This window comes from Oryx dammah, unplaced genomic scaffold (assembly GCF_014754425.2).
Source record: "Oryx dammah isolate SB20612 unplaced genomic scaffold, SCBI_Odam_1.1 HiC_scaffold_11, whole genome shotgun sequence".
Classification (NCBI taxonomy): Eukaryota; Metazoa; Chordata; class Mammalia; order Artiodactyla; family Bovidae; genus Oryx; species Oryx dammah.
Genome location: NW_024070195.1, coordinates 98,072 through 107,591, shown reverse-complemented (window position 1 = coordinate 107,591; position 9,520 = coordinate 98,072). Strand labels below are relative to the sequence as shown.

Genomic DNA, 9,520 nt, shown 5'->3' with positions numbered 1-9,520 from the left:
ACTTGCAGCTCCATCGTAGTCATTTCCCTCCTTGTTGATGTCTTCTGGGCCACAGCAGGCACCAGAGCCCCACATGCAGGAAGTGCCCCCTCTGCGGGCGCCCACCGTGGCCCCCGTGGGTAGGATGGCATCCAGACCAGACAGCACCCTCCCTGCCCTTTGCTTCTGGAGTGTTCCTTCCCTCCTGCCTTGACACCCTCTTTTCCCTCTGACCTCCCAATCACCTGGGCAGCTCCTCCTCTACTCTGCACCATTCTTGTGTAGACAGCACAGCATGGTTACTGGACTGCCTGGGGAATCCCAAGACCAACCTCTGATCCTAAATCTCAGATGTGCTATTGGGCAAGATGCTCAACTTTTCTGAACTGTTTTTTTTTTTTTTTTCCCCTCCTGAAAATTTACAAAGGTCCTGCCCCGAAATCAATGAGTGACGTTTATTTTCCTTCTCTGCTGTGCTGTTGTTGCTTCCAGTAGTCAGATGAGCTTGTGAAATCACGATTCATAAGTTAGGGTTTTGCCCATAAATGACAGATCCACACCCAGTTTTTCTTCTGCCATTCACTTGGAACATTTTCTTTCTCTTATTTCTCATAAATGTATTTTTCTAGCTCAGATCAGCTGCTTAACAATCTCTCTTAAGCTCAGAACCAGCTCTGGCTGCCTCCTAACCGTCAGAAGTGGCACTCTGGCCTACATTCAGTATGGCCTACAAGACTCACGTGCCCAGAGCACATTTCAGATTCTGCTTTTTGGTTAAGTGAGAAAAGGTGAAAGCATTAGCATCAGAAGTCAGAAGAGTCAGACAGTGTGTGTGTGTGTGTGTGTGTGTTGGGGAAGGTTTTCCATAAGAGAGTCTCCCTGTACTGCATCCACCTTCTCCTTGAACCTGACCCCACCTAGTAATCGCCATTGTCTTGCAGTTCAAGTAAAAGAAAAGGAAAAGAGAAAGTCTGGCCCATTTCGACAGGCCCTGGTTCTCTCTTTTCATTTCCGTGACCAGAGGTTTTCAGGTTCAGCTCTCATGCTGGTGTCATGCAGTTCCCAGGCTCCTTCCTGTCTTCCTCCTCATCCCTTATAACCCCTGATAATGGAAAGAAGGGAGAGACAAAGACACCTAGAAGAAGCTGGCTTTTGTCACATTTAAGGTAGAATCTGTTCATTTGTGTTCTCTAATAACATTGTTAAGGCATCAAAGCCTAGTGGATTTCGTGCCACGTAAGATTTTCCCTTCTCTTCCCGCTCTTTCCATGTCTCTCAGCACAGCCAGCATCACAGATTGTGGCAGCAACTCCCCAGCCAGGGTTTCATGTGTGCGCAATGGGGAACGGTTACTAGTCACGTGGGCCAGCCAGAACGATGCACATGTGGTTAAGGATAACCAGTTAGTGGTGAGTTTAGTGAGCAATAACTTTGAACTTTTAAGGTGGGAGTGGGTAAAAGACCACAAGCAGAAGTTCAGCCATTAGAGGCAGCCGAGCCCTTTGGGGTGTTACTGACAGTTCAGAGAATTGAGATAAACCTTGGCGCAAGCGGGAAGTAGTTCAGTAATGTTCCCTGGCTTTTTTAATGTACTGTGGTCCAGAGTGTCTCAGCCGCGGCACTGCTGACATTTGGGGCTACATCTTTTTTTTCTTGTGGGGTTGCCCTGTGTGCAGAGGGATGTTCAGCAGTGCCCCTGGCCTCTACTCCTGTGTGCCAGGGGCCCCTCCCCCAGAGGACTGTCGAAAGAGTCTCCAGCCCCAGAGAGCAGGTGCGCCTCCTGCCACTACCCTCTGTGCAGTGGGGTTACAGGGATATCTTTTAGGGATGAGATGTCTTTATCGGTGTCTCTTTCCATCTGTCTCTCCCACTGATAACCACTTAAATACATGCTAATAGATGATGTCAGCCCTCTGCAGAAGCCTCAGGCCACATTGTCAGATTAGAGCAAATTAAGAAGAAGTTAAAATGAAGAGCTCATTAGCCAAATATGACTGAGAGTTTTTTATTTAAAAGCTGGAACCTAATGAATTGTGGACAGAAGTAAAAGGACGTGGAGTCTATAACTACTGAAGCAAAGACACAAAACATTTTCTCTGCTTCTCCAACTGTCTAGAAAGAGAGTGGGCATCCAGTTGACTGCTTGACCATGAGGATGGGCCCTTCAATGACCTCAGCCTTCAAGAGGCCACTTATTTCCAGCCCTCCACACACTCTCCTGAATATGAGCTTGGTTTCCTCCTACTTAAGAAGTTTGGAGACTTCAGATCTCAGAGCACTGACTTCTGAAGAGGGTGGTGTCAGGGGAAGACAGCAAGAGGAATGAATACCCAGGTAGGTAAGCAGGGCAGAGAGATGTGAGAGAGAGCCTGGGAGAGGTAAATGGAGGGACCCTGGCACGCATATAGTTGGGAGCCTGTTGCCATATGGAGTCCCCAGCAGAGTTGGCAGAGGACGGCCAGCTGTGGAGAGATGTAGCTGTTCGGCAAATTATAGAGCAGAGCGTCGGGCAAGGGGGAGTAAGACAGAGCCCAGGTCCCTCACGCTGGAGGAAGGTGACGGTGTCCTCAGCCTGTGGTCGTAGCACGTGTGTCTGTGTATAGGTAGTACTAGGTTTCCAAAATTGCACGCTTCACGGGAGCAGGGACAAGCTGGCCTCAGTCTTAGTGTCCAACACCTGAAGTAAGCCCTGCTGTGTGGGGAAGCTTTTAGATGTTTGTTGACTAAAGAGAGAAAGTACGACTGGGAGGATGTTGCAGTCACCCAGCCGTGAGGCTCACGGGTAACTCATCCCTTGACTCGCCAGCCCCTCTGCCAATGCTGAGTCTGCCTGGCATGGCTTTTCTACAGCAGCGCGGTTTCCAAGTGGGATGGCTGTGATCTGGGAGTGACTGAAGTCCTTTTGAAATCGATGCTGTGTCTACTGGAGAGAAAGAGACAGAAGGGGGGAGACGAAGGGAGAGGGAGGCATTTCCCGCAGTGTCTTAAGGGTTCTGTAGTCTTCCTCCCGATTCGCAGCCATAGCTGAGTACAGTCGGCAGAGCCCAGTACAATCTGCAGTTCTGCCCTTGACATCCTTTGTTCTCTGAGCATTGGTTAGGAAGCCTTCCTGGTTCATGAACATCATCTTGCCGGTTGGCTGTGGTTCTTTTTTTTTTTTTTTGCCTGGGTTGGTTTACATTTCCTTCTATCTGGATGGTCCACCTGAGACAACAAACAGGTCCTTCAAAACTTTCCATGGTGAAAAAACAAAAAAGTCTTCACCATTGATGGTCCCAGCCCAAAGTATCTGACGAAATCTGAACAACGAGTGTCTTTTTAGATTTAGTCGAAGAATTGTCTTTTTCGCCTATGTTTGGCAGCTTGGGCCTTGCTTTTCACGCGAACTCCTCTGGGCACACAGACAGGTGCACTCTCTGTAGCTCTATCTTCATGATCTCCAAACCCTCGTGAAATCCTATTCAGAGTGGCCACATGACTGCGATCCGGTGGAGAGGGATGTTCCCTGAGTGTCCCGAGTCAGAGGGTCCCGGCTGTCTGCATTTACCACACCTACGCATCCAGCTGCCCTCTTGGAGGCACACTTCTGCTTCTTCAAATGCCTCTGGGGGCTGGGGCAGCCCAAAGCGACAGAGAGAAGGAAAGGGCTGCTCCCCTTCAGAGAAGCGGACCCCCATGTGCTAAATGTTACTCTGCAGTTCTTTCCTACTGAAGAGCTCATGTTGGTCAGTTCTGTTTGTTTGTTTTCTTCCCCTTTTATGTGAAACAGAAATTGAATGGATCTGAAGACGTTAAAAGGTGTCTGGATAGGGGGCTGGAGGGAGAAGGGGGTTTCCTCAGAGGATGGAATGTCCCAAGAGAAATTTCACTTATTGTGAGGGGGAAGTCCATTTCATATTACATAATGGTGTCACTGTTCAACACTCTGTTGACAGTTTATTAATATTTGTCAGTATTTTGATTAGTCATTCATCTTTAAAGCCCTGTGCGTTACGGAAAGGCCATTTTACATAAAGCGCTCCTCGGGTGAGATGACAGACCGGGATCGTTTTCTTACCCACGACCAGGCACTGGTGACTTCTCACTGACCACCTCTTGGTCTGCAGGAGGCTGCCTGCCTGCACCCAGACAGGGCGGGTTCTGTCAGCGCGGCGTGCTGCTGTTCAAAGCCACCTCCCAGCGCTGTCTCCTGCACTCTGCCAGCCCTGCCAGACCCGCGTGCCCTTTCTGCACAGGGCGTCCACTCCAGATGGCAGGCACAACCGCGAGCACAGGAGTAGCTGCTGCACGGAGGACGGGGTTACTGCAGAACGGGACGTGCTCAGCTAACAGGAAGTGAGGGTGTATTTCTCTCACATCCAGTAACCCCTGAACGAGGGCAGGGGGCCTGTGGCCACGCACACCCTGGTTCACCAACACACAGCTTGCACACTGTACAGGCTGGAGCAGCTCTCCATCTAAAAACACTTGCACTTGACTTTATATTGATGTCCATTTCGCTCCCATTCTGCTCCAAAGTACAAGGGGTGCTTATTTTATCACTTTTGTAATTAAAGCGTCCACGATGGTGCTTTAACCCTATCAAAGGCACAGTTTTGAAGGGGATATGAGATCTCTGTCTCTAAACAGAGAAAACTTTGTGACTTTTAAATGGCAGTCCCCTCCCGCTGGTCACAGTCTGTGGGGCAGACCGAGGGCAAGTGCGCTGTCTGTTAGAGACACAGATAACTGACCCTAAGACGGTATGATCGTGGACATCTTTCCTCAATGCAGTGCTTTCAAAAACATGTACAGTTTTTTGAAGTATAAAATTTACAACATTGTTTTGGTTTCAGGTGTACAACAGAGTGATTCAGTTTTATATATATATATATATATATACAAAAAAAATTCAGATTATGTTTCATTACAGGCTACTACAAACTATTGAACATCATGAAAATGTACAATATAAGGTGAACTTTTGCTTTTAAAATCTCACTATTTTCATTGCAGTCATAACAACCAAGCCAGTGGGGCAGAAAGGTCTCTGCTTTGTGGTGGTTTTATTCAAGCCATGTATGAAGTTTCTTTCTGTTGCGAAGGTACGTGTGTGGCTTTTTCCTTGAGTAATAGCAACTCCAGAGCTTCAGAGTCAGTACACGTGTTGTTCTGATCACAGGGTCACACAGCTGACTGTGACAGGCTCAGAGGCGAAGTGCCTCCTCTGTGGTGGGCAGGCTGCTCTCTTAGCTATTGCATAGTTTCACAGAGTGGAGGTGAGAATCCCTTAGCCCTCTTTACCTAGTTTCTAAAGAAATACTTGGTTTTAGTTTGTATCAGTCATTTTCTGTTCCTTTTAGTTTTAAACATTTTCTTATTTATAAAATGTTTAGTTGTTACATAAAGAAGAGGAGAAGTTTGGTCCTTGTACTCAATACAGAGTGTCTTTCATGAGTGGACCCTTTTGTCCAGTTTGCCCAGGGTCTCCTTCTTTCTGGAATAGAATGTCCTGCGTCCTGGGAACCCTTTACTCCTTGGCCGCAGGACAACTGGTGACCCTTGGTCTGTGGTATGTTTGGGAAAATGTGCATTGGCTTTAAATGAGAGACAGAACTTAATTGTTGTTTAAGCAGTTGGTTTAAATTGTTTACAAATGGCCCCAGGTGTGCCACATTGGAAAGGAGCCCTGCTTCCTCCACTACAGGGTGGGTCTGGCGGCTTCCAGCAGGCACTGGTCTCTCCTCTGCCCTCGTCGTTGGCAGCTGGCACTTGCCAGAAGGGAAGTATTGGTTAAAGAAAAGTCAATGGTAGTATTTCTCCCTGAAGAAAAATACATATTGATCTTTCCCGAAACAAATCAATAGTTGTGTTAGGTTCAATTTGAGTATTTTCCATAGAAACTGTCTCGGAGCAACCCTGAAAGCCTAATAGATTTTCCTTAAAATATTAAATCGAAGAGATTGCAATGCTTGAATGAATATTTATCTCAAGGGAAACAGACTCCTAAAAGTGGTTAGATTTTCATAAAGCAGGAGGTTTGGGTACAGAAGTGTTTTAATTCATAATCTTCTTTCTCTTCTCAACCCCCTCACTGCTTGCTCTCTGTCCTCAGCCCAGTCACTGCTCTGCAGGGAACATCATCTTACATGTCCTCTGCAGCCCCGTTTCCAAGCACTGAGGTGGCATTGCTATTCATTCGACTAACATTTGTTGAAAACCTACTATGTTCTACATTTTGTGCCAGAAGCTGAGGATACAGAAATAAAAGCAAAACTGTTCCCATCCTTAGTTTACATTCATTCGTAAGTTATTTGGAAATAGGGACTTCATACATAAATGATTTCCATGTAACGTGATATACTCTGAGCTTGTCAAGCTTGCTTTTAGGAGATTAGAGGAGGTGCTCAGAACTGCCTCAGCTGACTCTTCTTTTCTGTGAAAGCATGTGTCCTTCCATTTCCCATTTCTTGTGTGTGAGTTCTCTTCAAGTGTGTACACTCGTGTGCGCGTTCTCTTCAAGTGTGTACACTCGTGTGCGCGTTCTCTTCAAACACATACATTCATGTGCAAGTTCTCATCAAACACATACACTCGTGTGCGTTTCAAGCTCAGAGGTTCTGGTTATTTAGGGCTTGTCTTACTGCCACATTCTGGAACTCTCAGTTCATAAAATATTATTTTCAACAGTGTTGGAACGTATGGAATGATGCGTTTCCCTCATGACTGGACATAACAAGGGCAGCCCTAGACTGCGCTCTTGCTTATGAGCCAAAACTGACAGGTACCATTCTCAAGACAAGACTGGACTTACAGAAACTGCAGATAAATAAAAGTGGCATACAACATACAGGTTTGGGAAACATTCAGCCTGTGAAGAGAAAGCTTTTTTCCTTTTTCTTGAGGGAAATGTGGCCTTAAAGAGATAGAAGTTTATCATGAGCTAAATCAGCAAATCAAATCTGGTGTATATTGAAGAAAATCGAATTGCAGAACTTGAAGGGCCTTTGGAGACCATCAGATTGCAGTCTAAGCTGCTGGACGACTGACTGAGGCACCAAAATGAACAGTGGTTTCTTAGGGCCACACAGATAAACAGTAGCAGAACACACCTACTGTCTCAGGCTTTCCCTCGTTATCCAGCCCGTCCTCAGATACTCACACACCTTCCCCTAACCAGTAACCAGAAGGGCAACTCACCACAGCCTAGCCTTTCAGCCCTGCTCCCAGTCCAAGCTCATCTTGTTTGGGGCCAGTACTTATGATACAGTGATGTCCTGAACGTCCACCCTAGAAGGCTGGGTGAGATTCCAGCTGCAGGCAAGGAAGGCAGCTGCGTCAGATGGAAAGAGGTTCGTAAGCAGCAGCACAAAGTTGGCAGTAGAAGTTTTTTCTGGGTTGCAAGGCGGGTGGTGGTGATGGGCAGAGTAGGTCAGGACAGTCTAGACACCACTGAGCATCACTGATTAGGAAGGTTAGCCTGTCCTCAGCACTGATGGAGGAAGGGATGGGAAAAGGTGAGGTCCATTCAGAAGCTGGGTCTGTAGCCTGGGGTGATGCACTAGTGTTCTGAAGACGGAGACTGCAAGAGGCTGTAAGGGAAAGTGGGCAGGGAGCGTCAGCCAACGGTCACCTGCGCAGCAGACGCTGATCGCCTGCTGCACAGACCCGAAGGCACAGAACTTAAAAGGAATGGGTTAGCCCCGAGGAACTGGCAGTTCCGAAGGGAACGTGGGCGGGGGGTCAACAGCTGCCATACTGTAACGTAAGTGCTGAGGGTAGGCGAGGGAGTCCCAGAGTAGCACCACTTCAGCGTCCCAGCAGGAAATGGAATGCAGTTGGCCAGCTCGTGCGGCCACAGTGAGGAGTTGTCTCGTGACAGTGTACCCAGGCTGAGGGCCACAGCAGATGCTGGCAGCGGGAGAGCACGGGGGCGCCGCTGCCACACCTGCGCCTGAAGGGGAGGCCGCCAGAGGCCCCGTGGAGGCTGGAGCCGCGACGCCGGGCCACCTGACTAGAGCTGAGGGTGGGAGGCGCTGTGGGCTGGGTCATGCTCCCCAGCTTACGTCGAAGTCAACCCAGCACCTCAGAATGTGACTGTGTTTGGAGAGAGGGTCTGTACAAAGGTGATTAAGGTAAAATGAGGTCCTGTGGGAGGGTCAGTCATGCCTGGTGTCCTTATAAGAAGGGGCGACCAGGACACAGACACGCAGAGGGACGTACTTCTTGGGGAGGACACGGAGAACTTGGCCAAGGAGAGGACGCAGAAGGCACCAGCCCAGCTTACACCTTTGCCTTGGACTTCTGGCTTCCAGAACTGTGGGGCGTGGATGTCCTGCTGTTAGAAGAAATGACAGTTGTTGCCTGTCCAGGCTGTGGTGCTTCGATGTGGCAGCAGTTCCAGCAAACTAATAGAAGGAAGGCAGAACCGTGACTCTGTCAGGGAGGCCATGGGGAAAGGCACCCTAGCCTCTCTCTCCAACGGCTCTGTGATCTCGCTTAAAAAAAGCAACCTGGAGGCCAGCCAAGGAGCCCAGGTGACTTCTCCACATGTGTACTCTCCCAGGGCTTTGCAGGACAGAGAAGGGTGAGAATGGATTCAGGGGGACAAATAGAAAATGATCAGCAAAGATATCTCATCAAGTTTTGAGAAATCAAGAAAGGCTACCTGGAGGAGGTGACTCCTGAACTGAGTCTGGGAATAATGAAGGAGTTAATGCGCATCAAGCACTTAGGTTTCTCGGCCACAGTATGAGTCGTGTGTGTTGCTGTTTTCACCACCAGGCCCTTGTGTTTACTCTTTCTAGCTCAACCTAGCAGTGCAGAAAGGCTGGCATTGCTTTCCCTTCTTACAGACAAGAGGCTGAGCAAACAGCGCATCCTGCCTCAAGCCTGCCCAGCTCAAGAGCGGCCCATCCAAGTTGCATCCTGGTAGCCGTCAGCCAGATGATGAAGCCTGGGTGAAGGACAGTCTGAAAGAGGGTATAATAGACAAAAAGTCATGTTGATAAGAGAGACAGTGGCACGCTGGGGGTCTGAGGAGGTTTAGCAAGGTGACAGCACGGATGCAAAGTGAAGAGAGGCTGGGCACCAGTGCAAGGGGGGTCAGGGCAGCCTAGAGGCACCAGTGCAAGCGGGGCAGGGCAGCCTAGAGGCACCTTCATATGCCATGCCAGGAAGTGCTGGCTCCTCAGAGAATTTGGGGACCCTTTGCAGGATTTGAATTTTAAAGTGAGCATCTTGAGGGCTTTGTGGAAGATACCATTTTAGCAAGTGAGAGTGAAGATGGGGAGATCTCTTAGAAGGCCATTGCCAGATGACAAATAATGAGAGCCTTCGATAAAGATTGGCAGTGGGGCCTGGTTGGGGAAAGGGGAGGAGGGAGCGTTCCTAAGACTTGAAGACTTATTAGATACAGGAAACTGGAAGAATTGAAGACCCAAGGTTTGCCCCCAGGTTCGTAGCTAGGGTACGTACTCACGTGGTGATGCCATTCACAGGGTGGGAGCACAGGAGGAAGAGAGCTGGTGGGAGAGCAACCACTGTCGTCTGGTATGCTGAG

General features: G+C 48.7%; 1 long non-coding RNA gene across 1 annotated transcript; it reads left to right on the top strand.

Annotated features, from left to right (window-relative positions):
* Positions 1-440: 440 nt before the first annotated feature.
* Positions 441-6,645, top strand: LOC120870232. The gene is made up of 3 exons (XR_005722760.1): positions 441-2,317; positions 4,975-5,063; positions 6,074-6,645. It is a non-coding gene; the product is annotated as an uncharacterized LOC120870232 (long non-coding RNA).
* Positions 6,646-9,520: the final 2,875 nt, after the last annotated feature.